This window comes from Lepus europaeus, chromosome 6, assembly GCF_033115175.1.
Source record: "Lepus europaeus isolate LE1 chromosome 6, mLepTim1.pri, whole genome shotgun sequence".
Classification (NCBI taxonomy): Eukaryota; Metazoa; Chordata; class Mammalia; order Lagomorpha; family Leporidae; genus Lepus; species Lepus europaeus.
Genome location: NC_084832.1, coordinates 37,336,678 through 37,350,529, shown reverse-complemented (window position 1 = coordinate 37,350,529; position 13,852 = coordinate 37,336,678). Strand labels below are relative to the sequence as shown.

Genomic DNA, 13,852 nt, shown 5'->3' with positions numbered 1-13,852 from the left:
TCCTGCCATCGGAACAGCGCGGTGCGCCGGCCGCAGCGCGCTACCGCGGCGGCCATTGGAGGGTGAACCAACGGCAAAAGGAAGACCTTTGTCTCTGTCTCTCTCACTGTCCACTCTGCCTGTCAAAAATAAATAAATAAATAAATAATTAGGAACTTCATTTTCTCAAAAGACAAAAAAGAGTGAAAAGGCAAACAATAGACTAGAATATATTTATTATATATACTTGAAAAGCTTAAATCTTGAATATATAAAGAATTCCTGCACATCAATAAGAAAAAGATACCATTTATTTTTAACGGACAAATGACTTGAACAGGCACTTCAAAGAGAATATCCAAACGGCCAACACATGTATGGAAAGCTGTTTAGAACATCATCAGTCATCTGGGAAAAACCTACACAGCCAATCCACAGAAAGAAGGGTTAACAAATTGAGGTATATGTAACACAGGAATAAAAATGTACAAGCTTCTGCTATACGCAACAACATGAATGTATCTCCACAGGCATAATGCTGGGCAAAAGAAGCCAGACACAAATAAGTGCTTAATGTATGATGCTATTTATATAAAAGACAAAAGTCATCTACAGGGACAGAAATCACCACGACTTCCGAGGGTGGGAACCACTGGATAAGGGCACAAGAATACACCCTGAGCATAGGAACAGCTTCACTTCTTAACATGGATGGTGATCCTGTATGATATATACTATACCCAGTGTAAGATCTTGTGAGAGTTAATTAATTAGTTAATTAAGAGACATCTTAGAGGTTAACCAGAGTTTCTTAATCTCCGCTTTATTACTATTTTAGTCCAGAAAACTCTTTCTCTGTGGGAGGCTTCCCTGTGCACTGCAGAACAACTGTCCTCGCCCCCAGCCTCTTTACTCAGTAGAGCCCCAGTGTAACAACCAAAAGGGTCTCCAGATATTGACAAAGTCCCTTGCGTGACAAAATCACCCCTGGTTGAAAACTCCTGGATTAGAGTGCTGATCCAAATAGGAGAACATGGTCAACTTCATCAGTTCTCACAGTAAGAACCAGAGTATAATCAAGCCAAGACTTAGAAATTAAGGACTACAGGGGCTGGCACTGTGGCATAGCGGGTAAAGAAACTGCCTGCAGTGCCGGCATCCTATTTGAGTGGGCACCAGTTCGAGTCTCGGTTACTCCACTTCTGATCTGGCTCTCTGCTATGGCCTGCGAAAGCAGTAGAAGATGGTCTAAGTCCTTGGGCCCCTGTACCAACGTGGGAGACCTGGAAGAAGCTCCTGGCTCCTGGCTTCAGAACAGCCCAACTCCAGCCATTGTGGCCACCTGGGGACTGAACCAGCAGTTCTCTCTTTCTTTCTCTCTCTCCTTCCCCCTCCTCGCCTGTTACTCTGCCTTTCAAATAAACAAATCTTAAAAAGTGGTTTAAAAATCCTTGACCTTTACCAAGGACTTCAAAGTCTTCTTTGACACAAGCAGTATTTATTCCATGTTGCCTGATCATAAGAAGTATCCAGTGTGGTTACAAACATGAATTCCTAGGTATTTGTCCTAAGGATCCTGTTTCAATAGGTCTGGGGTGAGACCTCAAAATCTCTGTTGTCCTGATGATTTTTTTTTTTTTTTTTTGACAGGCAGAGTGGATAGTGAGAGAGACAGAAAGGTCTTCCTTTTTTGCCGTTGGTTCACCCTCTAATGGCTGCTGAGGCCGGCGCATTGTGCTGATCCGAAGGCAGGAGCCAGGTGCTTCTCCTGGTCTCCCATGCAGGTGCAGGGCCCAAGGACTTGGGCCATCCTCCACTGCCTTCCCGGGCCATAGCAGAGAGCTGGCCTGGAAGAGGGGCAACCGGGATAGAATCCGGCACCCCGACCGGGACTAGAACCCAGTGTGCCGGCGCCGCAAGGCGGAGGATTAGCCTGTTAAGCCACGACACCAGCCCCTGATGATGTTTATAAATGAGAAATTCTGAAGACAGTACTCCAGGACTGTGCTATTTAACACACACACACATTTTAGGTAGTACAGTATTGTATGGAAAACCTCTCAACCACACTGCACGACAAAAATCCTGAAAAGCTGCACTTTAAGGCTTTTTTCAGCCCATGTTTAAATAAAGTCAACTAACACTGCGATATTGGACATAGGTGTGATCTAATCCTGTAAGAAAGACAAGCTGCTCTCCAAGTGGCCTGGGAAACTGACACTTGTTTGGATTTCATGTCACTCCTAGGACCTTAGAGAAGGCCTGAGGTAAATTTACACCAGGATGTTGTTTGCACTATGTTGTCAGCCATGCTTCTGCCTCAACAGTCTCCTATTTCCCTCCACCACTACTCTCCTCTCTCTGCCATGATCTGTACTGTACTGCAATTCCCCATTTCCACACGTTAACCTAATTCCCAGTTCACACATTTGGTGCACCTGCTTGTACCTGCAGGCCCTGGGTTGGTCACACTCTGTGATCTGGCCCCAGTCCCAGCAGGAAGCTGATCATTTGTTTTAGCAGCCTAGGGCAAGCAATGCCTTAGCTTCAAGGTCATCTTCTCTTCACTAGTTCTTTGTGTTCCCTTCTCAACTGCTCTTCAAACTGCCTTGCCCTTCCCTTCCCCCTGCAATGACCTGGTATCTGCTCATGCCCCTCTGCTGGTGGCCACTGTGACTCCTCACCTATTACCTTACCTTCATCTTCCCTGTGTTTCTGATGGACTTTCTGACCTTGTTCTCTATGGTTTGCTTATAAAGGTTTATGTGTTTTATGCCTGGCCACAGCAATTTAATAACTACCATAACAACAATAAATTGCTATCATGTGAGCACTGCCTTTGTTGCTGGCATTGGGCTAAATGCTTTACAAGAATTATTTCTTTTTCATAATTCTGTGAGATGGGTACTAACATCTCTATAGATGGGAAAAGACAGATTAAGTAATTCGCTAATTCTTTCAATTATCTTGTGCTCTCTGGCACTTGTTTTTCCTCTTCCAAAATGCATGCAATATTCTCTATTCCACTTCAATGTTGTATAAAGATGACATCTTTCACCCAGTTCTCCGTGCTTCCTCCATGTTCTCGCTCTTATAATAGTAGTAGGGTCATTCACTGTCTTTACTTAGTTAACATTTTTCCCTGTGTGCTGTTTCTTTTCCAAACACAACATAAACCCCTTAATGCTCAGGTCAAATGTTACACTTTTTACTCTTAGATACACAGGGCAGGTCTACTCAGAAATGAAAAAATCAAAAACAACAAGGAGTCGGGGGCATGGCATTTTTGGTTTGGACTCCCACATCTCATCAGATTACCTGGGTTTAAGCCCCAGCTACAGCTTCTGACTCCAGCTTCCTGGCAAGATAGACGCTGGGAGGCAGTGGGTGATGGCTCAAGTTTCTGGGTTCCTGCCAGCCACATGGAAGTCATGGATTGAGTTTATGGCTCCTGGCTTCAGCCCCATGCCCAGCTGATGCTGGCAGGCATTGGAGAAGTGAACCAGCAGATGGGACAGCTCTTTCTTTCTCAAATAAATAACTTAAATATATATATAATTAAAATCATTTAACAAAGAATACAACAAATAGTTTTAAGATTTATCTATTTGAAAGGCAGAGTTACAGAGAGGGAGAGACAGAGAGAGAGAGAGAGTGAGAGAGAGCTCTTCCATCCACTGAGTCACTCCCCCAATGGCCACAATGGCAAGTGCCAGACCAGGCTTAAGTCAGGAGCAGGAGCTTCATCCAGGTCTCCCACATGGGTGGCAGATGCCCTTCCACTGCTTCTCAAGGCTATTAGCAGGGAAATGGATAAGAAGCAGAGCAGCCAGGACTCAAACCAGTACCATATGGGATGCTGGTGTTGCAAGTGGCAGCTTAAACTGCTGAGCCAAAATGTGGCCCCAGAAAGTGACTTTTGAGAGGAGTTTGATAAGATCAGGAGATCAAGATGGTGGATGTCAGGAACTGAACAAGATTTAGCTCCCTAAACACATGCTGACACTTAAGCCCAAAGTCTTACGTTAATCTCTAATGGTAAAGACGTGATCTAACTATGGCACTAGGAGGCAGACCCAGTAGGAGGTCTTTAGATCACCAGGCCCTTGCCCTGGGAAGTCAGTTCTCCAGAAAGCATTGGTTATTTAAGCTAAGTAGTGCTCAGTTGTCCCTCTCTGCCTCCTGACTTACCATGCGATGCGCCCTTCCACTCTCATCAGACACCAAGCTGATGGGGTCACCTGATCATGGACAATGAACCTCCAATGCCGTGAACCAAAAGAAGCTTCTTCCTCCTACGAAACTCCTCTCCGGTCTTTTAGTTGTTGTGATGAAAATCTACCAGGAAGGAAATTTCAACAAAATGCCTAGCATGTGCAGACACACATGTGACAGGTCAGGTAGGCAACAAGAATGAAGAGAAGTTGGGAGAGATGAGAGAGATGAGAGAGCAGAGGTGGTGGTGGAGGTGGAGATGGAGGGAGACAGAAGGAGAAGAACTGCCAAGCACTGGCCATTCTTTGAGCAATGGAAGGAGCAAAGGAAAGGAGAGAGACAAGCTTAAAATAAACGGCCATGACAAATTTACTGCATCAATGACTAAAGAATCTTAATAGGGAGGACACTAGCATTATCTGAGATTAAACGACACTCATTTATAATGAGTTTCCACGAATAGCCAACATGATTTTCATCTTCTTCTTCAACATATTAATGATCACTTCAGCCACTGCCTTACAAAAAAAGTGCATCTAATTACTCTCTGTATGTTTGGGGGCCATTGAGCATCATCAGCAAAAAATCCAAGAGCCCAAAGCTCAGCTTGGCCATTTTTATAAAAACCTCTTAGAACTTTAATGCTATAACTAGTACTCAAACAGTATTTTTCACTTTGTGTTTCTATGTGGGTGCAAACTGTTGATATCTTTACTTAATATATACTAAATTGATCTTCTGTATATAAAGAGAATTGAAAATGAATCTTGATGTGAATGAAAGGGGAGAGGGAGCGGGAGAGGGGAGGGTTGCGGGTGGGAGGGAAGTTATGGGAGGAGGAAGCCATTGTAATCCATAAGCTGTACACTGGAAATTTATATTCATTAAATAAAAGTTAAAAAAATGAAAAAATAAAAAAAACTCTTAGAACTTACACTATATAATGGCATGAAAAAATTCAAGTACATCTTTAAAGAAGAAAGAATTAAAGGCCATCTATGTTTCTTTGTTTCTCATCTCATTCTAGAAAGGACTCCCTGCAAAGGACTATCTATGAATTTAAATGATCATATGCTCCCTGCCTCACATTTCCATATAAAATGAAGCTATTAATTTAACACAACAGCTTCAGAAACTTACTAAATGTCATAAACAGTCTAGCTCTACCAAAATGCTCTTTCAAAGTAAAATGATTACATTTCTAAACAACTTGAAAATCACCATGGCGTATGCCATTCGCCCGCGGAGCCTGCCGGACCCCTGGCTCTAGGAGGCTGCCCAGCCGGCGCTGCCAACTGGCCCCAGCTGCTAGCTAGAGGCAGCGGCCAGCTGAAAAAAAAAAAGAAAGAAAAGAAAATCACCATGAGGCCATTTAAAGAAATTTTTAACACGATTAAACCCATAAATGCATATTCTTTGTAGAAATTTAAGGACAGACAAAACACTAGTGTTAAAATTTCCTAATCATTGAACTCATGACCTATTACAGTTAGCTATACTGACCTTTTTTAAAAAAATATTTATTTATTTATTTGAAAGGCAGAGCTACAGAGAGGCAGTGGCAGAGAGTGAGAGGTCTTCCATCCACTGGTTCACCCCCCAGATGTCTGCAATGGAGCTGAGCTGATCTGAAGACAAGAGCCAGGAGCTTCTTCCGGGTCTCCCACACGGGTGTAGGAGCCCAAGGACTTGAGCCATTCTGCACCGTCTTCCCAGGCCACAGCAGAGAGCTGGATTGGAAGTGGAGCAGCCAGGTCTTGAACTGGCACCTATATGGGATGCTGGCACTGCAGGTAGAGGCCTTTCCCACTAAGCCACAGTTCCAACCCCAGCTATACTGACTTTTAAAAAAAATCTCAGATTGGAGTCAGCGCTGTGGCCCACCAGGTTAAAGCCCTGGTCTGAAATTCTGGCATCCCATGTGGGCACCAGTTCTAGTCCTAGCTGCTCCTGGCATCCCATGTGGGCACCAGTTCTAGTCCTAGCTGCTCCACTTTCGATCCAGCTCTCTGCTATGGCCTGGAAAAGCAGTGGAAGATGGCCCAGGTCCTTGGGCCCCTGCACCCGAGTGGGAAACCCAAAAGAAGCTCCTGGCTCTTGGCTTCAGATCGGCACAGCTCCGGCCATTGTGGCCATCTGGGGAGTGAACCAGCCTACGGAAGACCTCTCTCTCTCTGTCTCTACTCTCTTTGTAACTCTTTCAAATAAATAAAATAAAATCTTTAAAAAAGAAATAAATCTCAGATTAAGAAGACATTTCAATAAAGGATGAGTGCATGTAGAAAGTTTAATTATTGTTTATCTTTTTCCTAAACTCTTTTTTTTTTTTTTTTTGGACAGGCAAAGTGGACAGTGAGAGAGAGATACAGAGAGAAAGGTCTTCCTTTTGCCGTTGGTTCACCCTCCAATGGCCGCCGCGGCTGGCGCACCACGCTGATCCGAAGGCAGGAGCCAGGTGCTTCTCCTGGTCTCCCATGCAGGTGCAGGGCCCAAGCACTTGGGCCACAGCAGAGAGCTGGCCTGGAAGAGGGGCAACCGGGACAGAATCCGGCGCCCTGACCGGGACTAGAACCCGGGGTGCCGGCGCCGCTAGGCGGAGGAGTAGCCTGTTGAGCCACGGCGCCGGCCTCCTAAACTCTTTTACCAGGATCCTGAAAGTTCCACATTCCTTGAAGCCAACTGAAGATCTCATGTCAGGGAATACAAAGTTCCCCAACAAACACGCATTCTCTCAACTGCTTCCCTCATAATTAGCATGAGCTTCTGCTACTCCCAGTGTTTACCTGTTTCTGTAGAAATCATTTGAACCTCTTAGTCCTAGTTACTAACTCACTAAGCTTACACTTAATTAGCCTCAATCAATATTTGCTAACAGCCACGATGGAGCTGATGACAATGACGGTGACAAGGATAATTAAAACACTCATGACTCTAATATTTAAACAAAAATCATCCTCTAAAAATCTTACACTGACACTACCATAATTATTGTTATTTCAAGATCAACTAAGGTTTTAAAAAATTTATTAGAGAAGCAGAAAAGCAATGAGAGTGAAAAAAACAGACAAGAGGAGCTCCCATCTGCTGGTTCACTCTCTAAATGCCCACAATGACAGAGGCTGGGCCAAGGCTAAAGTCAAGAGCTAGAAACTCAATCAGGTCTTCAACATATGCCATAGAAACCCAACCACTGGAGCCATCAATGCTGTCTCCCAAGAGCCACACCAACAGGAAGCTAGAATCAAAGGCCATAGCTGGACACCAAACCCAGTCATTCCAATATGGGATGCAGGCGTCCCAACTGCTACACCAAATACACACCCCAAATCAAAATTTTTAAATATAAGAGCCAGTTCAATTTTCTATAGCAAATAAGCAAAGAACAGATGCAAATGTGTCCCATGTTGCTTAATATGACATCTATGATAACTATACAAATTATGCATTACTTCAAAAATAGATAAGCAAAGAGTAGACTATTATAGTCACATCTTGCTTTCATTCTAGAAACATAAAGCCTCTCTCACAAGGTACAAGTTAGTATGTTGCCTCTTTCCAGGATTACATTTTCTCACCCAACCCCTCATAAACCTATCAGACTGGAGACAAAGAGAAAAAGGAAACACAGCAAAGCAGAGCTAAATATCCACACACTCACACCCCAACTGCCTGGAGCATCATTTTCCAAAGCTGAGAGAGCAACTACCACCTTAGGCAAACTGGCTGGCTGCCAACACAGCCCCAAATGACTGACCACACATAGACCCTTAATTATATTAATTAGAGTAATTTCTTCCTGCAGATCATCTCATTCTTTGCAGGCTTCGTCTCAGCCTTGGAGCCAGAATGCTCTTGGCTCATCCCCATCAGACACCGTCTGACCTCTCCACTGCACAGAGCGCTGCTCCTCATTACGCTTCCAATGTCCAAGATCCCTGCTCACAAGCTGACAACTGACGTCATCGGTGGATATGATCCAGCTTCAGCAAAGCACGGGTGATCATGTCACACACTGACTACAGAATTCAAACTTCTGATCACAGGCTGATCCACTACCTGATTCCATATGGAACTTCCCAGCTACTAATAAGTCAAGTAACATTTTAACTGATGTTTGAGTCACATATGTTCTAATAACCATCAATCAAACACCCAAACATTTGTAAACTGTTAATACACTCCTAATAATGCCAATATATCTATAGCCACAGACATTGATTTGACTATTGCTATAGAAAAAAAAAAATCGCTGGGGCTGATGCTGTGGTACAGCATGTTAAGCCACCTCCTGCAATGCTAGTGATCCATATGCACACCAGTTTGAGTCCTGACTGCTCCACTTCCAATCCAGCTCCCTGCTAATGTGCCTGGGAAAGCAGCAAAAGATGGTCCAAGTGCTTGGGCCCCTGCACCCACATGGCAGGTTCCTGGCTTTGGCCTGGCCCAGCTCCAGTCATTACAGCCACTTGGGGAGCGAACAACCGAATGGAAGATAAATCTCTCTTTCTCTCTCTCCCTCTGTAATTGTCTTTCAATTAAAATAAATAAATCTTTAAAAATTAATCACAGCAATTGGACTAGAGTGTTGTCAAGTAGTGATGTAATAATGTCACCCATAGAGCTTTTTTTTTTTTTTTTTTGACAGGCAGAGTTAGTGAGAAAGAGAGACAGAGAGAAATGTCTTCCTTCTGTTGGTTCACCCCCAAAATGGCTGCTACGGCCAGCACGCTGCGCTGATCCGAAACCAGGAGCCAGGTGCTTCTCTTGGTCTCCCATGCGGGTACAGGGCCCTATCACCTGGCCATCCTCCACTGCACTCCTGGGCCACAGCAGAGAGCTGAACTGGAAGAGGGGCAACCGGGACAGAACTGGCACCCCAACCAGGACTAGAACCCAGAGTGCCAGCGCCGCAGGTGGAGGATTAGCCTAGTGAGCCGCGGAGCCAGCCACCCATAGAGCTTTAATAAGACTGTGCAATAGCAAATCCCATAGCTCTTGCTATTTCCTGGGCATAACAGGAAGTAGTTCTCAAAGTTGCAATTCAAAACCCTGTGTAGGAAGAGTCCTGTGACCCCACACGTAGTGGTCCCCTAAATCCAGGCTACATATAAGTTTAAGCTGACTGTATCCCAACTACCTATTTTTAAATTCCCAGGGCCCACCTGGAGATTCTAATTCAACTTCTCTACAGAGGGTCCATGAGGTTCTCACATATGACCCAGTTAAAAAATACTGAATAATACTCTTCCCATCACCTTCAATATTTTAATTTCTTCAACCCTAACGTTGGTGAAATGGTTCTCTAGAAATCACAATTAATGATGGAAAGTTAACATATCTGTGGTGTATCTTAGGTAAGAAGAAAAATTTTGCAAATATTTGCTAACATCCAGCTCTCTCATGTTAGAAATGAGAATTCTTGATTTTGCCCATAAAGTCTGTTTCTCCTGCATTTCCTCAACAACCTTTCTTATGCCTATAAATGGAACCAAATCTACTCATTAGTTAAAAAAAAAATTCAGCAAAGCTGAAAGTCATCCTTAATTGTCTTCACCACAAGAGGCCATGGCTCTACCTCTTGGTTTGGGCTACAAGTAACAGAAAGCCTTACTCAATTCATGTAAAGGGGGCAAGTATGCAGGCCAGAGGTAATCAGGTTTGCATCCATAGGAATTTAGGTACAATTTATCCAGTTTTCACAAGTGGATCGTCCTCAGTGCATTATTAACTTTCTCATCGCTCTGGAAGTGAAGTAACAGATCCAAGCTTTGAATCTACGTATCTCAATAGGGAGAAAACTTTCTCAGGGGCCCCAGTAAATACACTTCAACTTCCATTAGCACAAATGGAGATGCATTCCCAAGAACTAGTGGGTCTTAGACACAAACTCACAAACTGGTTTGGGTCTGGATTCCTGGACAAATCATTGTACAGTAGTCTCCCCTTATCTCTGGTTTCATTTTCCATGGTTTCAGTTACCCCGGGTCAATCACATGCCAAAAATATTAGAGAATTCCAGAAATAAATAACTCATAAGTTTTAATTCTGTGTTGTACAAAGTACCATGTTGAAATCTTTGTCCAGTGTATCCACGATAGATATGCCACCTACCCCTTAGTCAGATAGTAGCTATCTGGGACATCAGACTGTCCTGGTACCACAAAGCCTATGTTCAAGTAACCCTTCGATTACTTAATAATGACCCCAAAGTGCAGATGTGGTGGATACAAAGGTAGCAAATATATCAAAGAGAAGCCACAAAGTGCTCTCTTTAACTGAAAAAGTGAAAACTGTCAGCTTAATAGGGAAGAAAAAATTCATGAGCTGAGGCTGCTAAGATCTGTGATAAGAACAAATCTTCTATTAGTGAAATCGTGAAGGAGAAAAAACAAACTTGTACTAGTTTGGCCACAGCACCTCCAAATGCAATGTTTATGGCCAACAATGTAAGATAAATATTTAATTAAGACTTTAATAAAAAGGAATTAAATTTTCTAGTTATGTATGAGAATAGATTTTTTTAAATGTGCTATATTTGAACAGCGTTTAGTACCACACATGGTTTTGGGAATTAGCTGGAAGTTCTGGAACATATTCCCCTAAGGTAAAAATTTCTACTATACAACCCAATCTACAGTTAGTTCCCTCACACCACCATTTTTTCCCACATAGCCCTTACCCTAATTTCATATTTGATATTCGTGGATACACAGGTAACATCTACAGAGCACTTACTATATGGCATTGTCTAAGTGTATTATTAGAATGAATCCCACTTAATCCTCACACAAACCCTATGAAGTCACCATGTTTTACCAGCCTGATATTACAGATGAGAACATTAAGGTACAAAGAGGTGCAGGAACTTGTCCAGTGCCAGAAATGGCAGGTGTAGAGTCCCAGCAGTCAAACTCCAGAGCCCAGGGACTGGGTTATTATACTACAGTTTCTTCCTTAGTTTTGTCTCCCTCCTCAACATAATTATTATGCTATATAAAGCAGGCAACATGTTTGTGTTATTCTCAACTCCATATAACAACCAACACAGTACCAGGCACATACAAAGCCTTTTATTTCTTCCTATAAAAGTGAACAAATGAACAGATGGGTTGAGGGGGTGAGTGAAAGAATGAATTAAGTAAAGAAAAACAGAACAACTAGAAAATTATGGTCCAGATCAGCAGGCTGATTGTTCGTGATACAGAACTAATTATGGAAGAGTAGGCTCCACAGCTTCAGCTTCCTAGGTCCCATTTGGCTTCTCTGAGCTGTAAGCCTGTTATCTCTGCTCCACACGGTCACACCTGCATAGTCAATAGTAAGCAGTCTTTTCTCCTTTGCAAACAACCAAAAAATCTCAGGCAGCCATCAGTCATTTGGGTTTTTTTTAATCTTTTTTTTTAAAGATTTATTTATTTATTTGAAAGCCAGAGTTACACAGAGGGAGGAGAGGCAGAGAGAGAGAGAGAGGTCTTCCACCTGATGGTTCACTCCCCAACTGGCCACAACAGACGTAGCTGGGCTGATCCAAAGCCAGGAGCCAGGAGCTTCTTCCGGGTCTCCCACATGGGTGCAGGGGTCCAAGGACTTGGGCCATCTTCTACTGCTTTCCCAGGCCATAGCAGAGAGCTGGACTGGAAGTGGAGCGACTATGTCTTGAACTGGCGCCCATATGGGATGCCGGCGCTTCAGGCCAGGGCGTTAACCCACTGCTCCACAGGGCTAGCCCCCAGTCATTTGTTTTTAAAACAGAGTGAATATACTCAAAGCACAGAATGGTATGAGCTAAGGCTGAGATTTCTCCACAATTTATCCAGTCTTTGCTTGACAAATGAACATTCTGTTCATTGACAGCAAGAACAAACACCTGAAAACACATACAGGAAAAAGCCCTGTGTAGTACTGGGTACTGAAGAAATTTAACAAACATATTTTTAAAACAATAATTTTTTAATGAACACCAGCTTAAAGTCTATACTCCAACTATGGAGATAGTTGGATATACAGTATATGTAAAGCATTTGTTTATAATTCTCTTTTATGGTGGTCATATAGCTTCAAAAATAAATAAAACACCTAAAAAATGTAAGGAGCCAAAGGAAAAAATTAGAAGGTGTACCCACTTTCAATGTCTAGAATGAATTCTGCTTTCCAGATAAACTATTAACTAGTGCAGTCACGTGTGCACACACACATACACACACACACACTATTAATCTGACTGGTTCCTAAATAAACAGGTAATGTATTAGGTCTCAATCCCAATGCTAACAAATATTAACTGTCACATTCAATGTGTACACAACAGCTTGTCCCTCTACAGAGTGACTTATAAGCTTATCCACCAGCTCAGGAGCAAAAGAAAACCACCTTCAAGGCAAACATGTTATGAAACTATCTATTCACATATTTGCTCTTCGCCTTAATAAGCAGCCGCATTTGCTGTTTTGAACAGTGCTCCATCAGCAATTTCTCTGTATTCAGGTCAAGTTTCCTAATGGAAAGCAAGTATTCACAGATTGTTTCTATCATGATAAAGTCACCGACAAAACAGAGAAGTAATGACACGTAGTGCCTCAGCACTGGAGTCCAAGGGAATGCAGTGCAGAACCCACTACTCCAGGAAAGTCTCCCACTCTGTGTCAAGGACCCGACTTTGAAGAAAAGTGTAGATGGTAGTGCTCAAAGGTAGACAGACTAGGACGGAGAAGAAACGCCATCCTGGAAGGGGTAGGGAGTTGTTGGCAGGGTGCCTGTATTCATAAAGAAACAGACTATGGCACTTTTTAGTTTTCCTAGAAAAATAAAGTCGTCTTTCCTTGTGTAGATTTTTTAAAGAGAAAGCCCTGTCCCTGAGAATACTACAGACAGTGAATATTCCCTTATTTGCAGCTTGGTTCATGCCCCAGAGACCACAGAAAACTATAATTGACCTATCAAACGCACTTACTGCAAGTATAAAATAAAATAAACACAAGAGCAATGACTATTCTGTCACAAGGGCATGCTGTCCTGGCAAAGAAAGAAATCTGGAATACAGACTCTACATCGTATTATAGTTTGCCAGACAATGGTCAGTTTTTCGGGTATTTCCCCCAACTCGGGCCTCATCTAGATCTCCCTCGAATCGTTTATGTTTCTGATTTTAGAAGGATTTGTGACACCTGTTAGGCCTGCCTTGCCTGACCTAACCCTTTGTTAGGACAGGACTTAAAAATAAAGGCCCCTGGTGTGCACTGAGGCCCAACAGTTAAACCATGGCAGGAGACACCAGCATCCCACATCAGAGCTCCAGGTCAACACCTTGCTGCTAGATCTAGCTCCCTGCTGATGCACCTGGGAAGCATGGGATGATGGCCCAAGTACTTGAGCTCCTGCCACCCAGGCAGGAGATCAAAATAGATATCCTGGTGCTTGGCTTCAGCCTGGCCCAGCCCCGGCTGTTGTAGCCATTTGGAGAGTGAACCAGCAGATGGAGGGTCTCCTTCTCTGTCTGGCTTTCCTTCTTTCACTGTGCCTTTTAAATAAGTAAATAAATCAACCTTTACAAAATCAAAGCCTAGGAAAATGAATGTGTTTTAGATCTGAGATGAAAAACACAGAGGCCATTCTCAAGTGCTGTGACACTAAAGTGCCTTGCAAATGAGATCATGTTTCC

At 43.1% G+C, this 13,852-nt stretch overlaps 1 protein-coding gene across 3 annotated transcripts in view; it reads right to left on the bottom strand.

Annotated features, from left to right (window-relative positions):
- The window catches only part of TBC1D4 (TBC1 domain family member 4), a 215,609-nt gene that overhangs the window by 187,594 nt on the left and 14,163 nt on the right, over positions 1-13,852 (bottom strand). The gene's annotated exons all lie outside the window — the stretch shown is intronic.